We start from the raw sequence: 5,754 nt of genomic DNA, 5'->3' as shown, positions 1-5,754 counted from the left end.
GGGGGGTTGTGTGTGCGCATGTTTTTGTGCGTATGTTCTAATGTATATGTGTGTAAATGTGTGTGTATGTCATAGTATATGTGAGGTGTGCTGACAAAATGAGTTACTTCTTTCTGATTTTAGCCATATGGAAATTGATACATCAACTGTATAGGTGGAGTTTGTACAATTTGTAAGTGTGGAAGAATAAAAGACACGGTAGACTTGAACAAAATGGCATCAACTAAAAATCTGTAAATCTGACCCCAGTGTTGATTTTCAGCCGACATCTCCATTCTTGGAATGCGTGAAGTAACTCATTTAGTCAGCACGCCTCATATATATATATTTACATACATATATATATCGTATAACTCGACTGCTTAGTGGAAGCCTCTGCCATACAACATTTTGAAAAGTGACATATGATAGAGCATCGCACTGAGCAGTTGATCTGTGTATGGGTGTATGTTAGGAGTATGTATGTGTGTGTGTGTGTGTGTATGCGTGTGTGTGTGTGTGTGTGTGTGTGAGCGTGTGCAACCACGTGTGAGTGTGTGCGTATATGCACAGTGATTTTGCATTTTATGTGTGTGTGTATGTGTGTGTCCGTATGTGTGTAAGACCATGTGTGAGTGTATGCCTGTGTGTACAGTGATTTTTGGATTTTGTGTGTGTGTGTGTGTGTATACGTGTGCACAGTGTGTTTTTTAAATGCAAATAATTCCAACTGTGTATCAAGTGTTCAAGTTTTGGAAAAATGTCCCCCCCCCTGTTTGCCCTTCCTGCCCTGTGTGGTCCGATTCTGTACAATGATTTTCACCCCTCAAGTTTTCTGCACAGAGAAAGATTTTGTTTGTCGGGGCCAGGGTCTAGTTTGCCTTTTGGGGTAGCTGGAGTGAGGAAGTGGTCTGGCAGGTGCTCTGGTGTGGTCTGCTACTTCCTTCCTGTCAAACAGCGATCATCCTTAGCTCTTCTTCTTCTTCAACTTTTCCCTTCATGTCCCCTTGTCTCGGATTAACTCAGCCTAAGTCTCCATCATAAACGAGATTGAGATTTCACTTTGTTTTTTCCTTCAAGACGATGATCTAATAATGCAATATCATTTTTGGTACAAAGTTTTAATTGGATCATTTTTCCAAATTGGAAATGAAGAAGATTTTTATAATGCGCTTGTAGTTTAGATGAAAATCTACTTTCCCTTTGATGACCTATTGAAGGCCTGACTACGTTTTTTAAAAATGTTGGCTCATTATTTTGAAAAAAAATACTGGATCTTGTGATGTCTAAAAACTGTGCAAGACAGCATCGTAATAATTAAGTAGAACGTACGTATGTAGGTGTAGTCCTCATATTTTTGAGATACAATAAATAATTTTTGGTGTCATTTTTTTATCACATCCATTGAGCAGCAATGTCTTCTGAAATTTCAAATAATGGAGTTGTTTTTTTTAAAATTTGCAACCCCCCCCCCCCAACTTTTTACAGGTAACATCATAAAGTTAACATATTAAAAAAGGGAGAAATGCATCATTCTCTGAGCCAAGAAGTAGGCTTTTAGCTTAATATTTAAATTCTTGAAAATTGTTTTCAAAAAGTGTAAAACTGGCCAGAATGGAGTGACCTTGGTGATTCCCTACTGGTCAAGGCTATTGTGATTTGAACAAAATGATATTGTTTTGTTTGGATTTTCTCCCCTCAGTGGAAGAGAAAATTGGAAGCTACAATAATGTTTGTATCTGGGGAGTGGGGGGAGGAGGGAAGGGACATGTCCAGTCTGGGGAGTGGGGGGAGGAGGGGAGTGACATGTCTGGTCTGGGGAGACGGATGGCTTTCTACAGAGTTTTCCTCGGAGGTTTTCATTCATTCCTGAGAAAGAGAAACACGTAACCCTATCTGGACGTCATGTTTTACTATCGTAGCCATACGAAGTGGGGAACTCTGTGCCACCACTTTCCAAAGAGGAAATTTACTCATTAATCCCATGCGCTTTGCATAGCAGTCTGTCAAAATGATTTTTTGAGAAATACTGAAACTTTCAAAGAGATCTTTGTACTAGAAGTTTTCTAAAATGTGAAGAATACAACCCCGGGGGTACAAAATGACTCCAGGACGTACGGATACGCCTAAAAGCTTCTGTTGTGTATATTTTGAAAGTTTTATTCTCTTGTGTTTTGAAAAGTGTTTTTTCGTGTATATTCAGAAAGTTTTTAATTTGCTTATGTTTTGTTTTAAGTCTAATCTAAAAGTGAATTCTTCTGTTGTTTGTGGTGGTAGAGTGGCTTGCTTCTTCACCGCTGCTCGTAGACTCACAAGTTTGATTGCTGGTATGGGGGAGTTGTTTATACTGATTTATAGTGTAGGGCATTTTCAAGATGAGAGCAGCCCGTCTCGTCTAAATAAACTAAATTTGAGTTGAAGTGAGTGTGAAAACATAGTACAGTCACTGAATCGATCATTTAAATTATTCTATAGCCCTCGGTGGTCAGCTGGTCTTACAAAGAGAGGGGAGGGCTGGGGATGTTCTGGGAAATAAATGGTGGGGAGTTACGTTTAAGTGTCAGAATTTCATTGATTATTTGTTCCTTTTCTGTGTGGTTCACGTTTATCAGGGTAGGCCCAGATCTTTCACGCCGTCCCAAGTCTGGACAGCTTTTGTTTCTCCTCTTCTTTCTTGATCCAGCTCAAACTTATCGTCCTTTTCTGTCCTCCTTTTCTGTCCTCCTTTTCTGTCCTCCTTTCCTTTCCTCCTTTTCTGTCCTCCTTTTCTGTCCTCCTTTTCTGTCCTCCTTTTCTGTCCTCCTTTTCTGTCCTCCTTTTCTGTCCTCCTTTCCTGTCCTCCTTTTTGTCTGTGTATGTTTCTCTCCAGCAACACCCACAGTCCGAGGCATTTGTTTGACCTATTTGTGTTGCAAGTGCCGTAAAACGCTCACTAAAGCAGAAACTCCTTTGTATTCATTCAAGCAGCTTTGTGAACTTGGTCTGAGTCTGAGTGAGGATGTGACTGAAAGGAAAGGGAAACACATTTTTTTAACAAATATTATATATAGCGTCAATCGGTGCATCAGACTGATTTGTCTTATCGGTGCATCAGGCTGATTTGTCTTATCGGTGCATCAGGCTGATTTGTCTTATCGGTGCATCAGATTGATTTGTCTTATAGGTGCATCAGGCTGATTTGTCTTATCGGTGCATCAGGCTGATTTGTCTTATCGGTGCATCAGGCTGATTTGTCTTATCGGTGCATCAGATTGATTTGTCTTATCGGTGCATCAGGCTGATTTGTCTTATCGGTGCATCAAATTGATGTATATATGTCAGTCAGTGCAGGAAATTGATTTATATCAGTCGATGCATGGAGTGTATTGATGCCTCAAAGTGATTTATTATATCAGCCAGTTGGTGCAACAAATTGATGTACAGTAGGACCTGCCATGACAGTCACCTGTAGGAAACGGCCACCTGTACAAACGGCCACTTTCCATTTCCCCCCTTGTATTTGTTATATATAGTTTAACTGTGTAAAACGGTCACCTGTTCAACGCAGCCGCAGCCACCTTATTTATCAACCTACGGTCAAATGTACCTGCCTCAGCCAGGCGTGGTCACTCATTGCCCAACGCTTTGTCATAAATTTTGAATCAGCCCCTCACACTGTGGACAGGCCGTCATAATCCTTTCTCCTGTCGTTACTTGTTAGTCCTTCCAATGAAGTTGACCCAAGTTGACCAATGGGTAACTATATATTTTCAACTGCTGGTGAGGGAAGCATGTGATCTGTCATCACCTATAAGCCCCGCCCACAACTCATGCTCAAATCGTAAGTGAGGTGACTGGTCACTGTTTTGTTAACTTACTCTATGACATAGCATCAATGGATGTTGATGTGAACTTGCCACAGAAGCGTCGCTCGTTCTCCGAGTGGTGGCGACCCATGTGTTTGTTTTTGTCTCACATAATATTTCGTTTATTTTACCCTTGCACAAAATCAGCAACAACAACAAAAAAAAGCTTACCAGAAAACAAACCAACCAAACAACAGCAAAAACCACACACATTCATACACCACACACTCCCCTTTTTCAAAAGAAAACAAGAATCCTTTAGAACTCGCCTTGCGGCAGTCCAAAGCTTGAGGTCAGCCTCGGTTTGGACCTCAGAAGAGATTGGTTTGCTTTCTTCATTTTGATCAGTCCTGCCTGGGACGGCCGCCTGTTGTTATACGGCAACTTGTCTTCTTCACAAAGAGTGGCCCTTTTACACAGGTTTGACTGTATATATGCCAGTCGGTGCATCAAATTGATATATATATATATATATATTAGTCTCTGCATCAAATCGACATGTCTGTTTATGCATCAGACTGATTTGTCTTAGTCGGTGCATCGAAATGATAAAAGTCAGTCAGTGCATCGAATTGATAAAAGTCAGTCAGTGCATCGAATTGATTTATGTCAATCAGTCGGTGCATTGAATTGATTTATGTCAATCAGTCGGTGCATCGAATTGATTTATGACAGTCGTTGCATGAATTCTGTGGACCATCACAGTCGTTGCATGAATTCTGTGGACCATCACTTGTACAATTTCTTGGTCATTGATTCCCATTATAATCATAAAGAAATGCTTTGAATTGAGCTACTGTGTTATTGTGTCTTCACTATATTGTGTATATCTTTTGTGTGTGCTTTTGTGTATGTGGTGTGTGTCTTCCATAAGTTGTGTACCTTGTGTGTGGCTGGCGGGTGCTCTGGTGTGGTTTGCTTCTTTCCTATCAAAAATCTATCGTCCTTAGCTCTCGTCCTTCATTGTTGTGTTTGTTGTTCTCTTGTAACAGCTCTAATCAGGGTAACATAGCCCTTTTAGAGTATCCGTGTACAGAAATGAATGAAGAACCATGACCGCTGTCTGCCGCAGATCTGGCACTTGTTGATGATGACTACACGTGTCAAATCTCATAACCCGCGTCGATACACTCGCAAAAAGGCCAGGTCCAGTTTATTGTTTCACGTTAAAACAGTGGGATCTAAAGCGAACAGGGATGTGGTGTCGGTAGTCTTGTGGTCAGGCTTTTACAGAGCGGGTTGTTCCAGCACGTGAGACGTATATATATATAGATATACTTACAATGTCCTGTCTTGTTGTGCGTATGCGTGAGTGACCTAACCCTTGTAACGTCTACTGCCATTGTAAACGACCAAGACAAATTTCTCCCTGCCAGATGAATAAAGATTGTCATTGTCTATCAGACCAGTAACCGTGAGATTGCGGGTTCGGGGGTTCGGGGGTTCGAGCCTCAGATCAGTCGGAAGTTGTGCCCTTGGGAAAAGCATTTATTTACACGAATTTCCCATTTACTCGTACCTCAGTCCTTTCGGAGATGGATGTTAAACTTTGAGGTCCGGCCTCTAAAATAACTTAATAGTGTTGATCGGGGCGTCAAACTATACCATGGCTTGACTACGGCTGTCAAGTCTACGGATCGGCAAAACCACACGTCTTAAAAATACTAGATCCAATACAAAACCAAGGACTCCGCCTCGCTCTGGGGGCTTTCCGCACTTCTCCGGTGGAGAGCCTCCAGGCCGAGGCCAACATACCCCCACTCTCACTCAGACGCACACAACTCTCACTACAATACGCAGTTAAACAGAGCTCAACACCGGAAAATCCAGCGCACAACAGCATTTTTCAAACAAATCCAGAAACCAGAAACAGATTCCAAAACAACGAAAAACTCATCAAACCTTTCGGCCTCAGAATCCTCGAGGACCT

This window comes from Aplysia californica, unplaced genomic scaffold, assembly GCF_000002075.1.
Source record: "Aplysia californica isolate F4 #8 unplaced genomic scaffold, AplCal3.0 scaffold00911, whole genome shotgun sequence".
NCBI classification, from domain to species: Eukaryota; Metazoa; Mollusca; class Gastropoda; order Aplysiida; family Aplysiidae; genus Aplysia; species Aplysia californica.
This window is presented reverse-complemented; position numbering follows the sequence as displayed.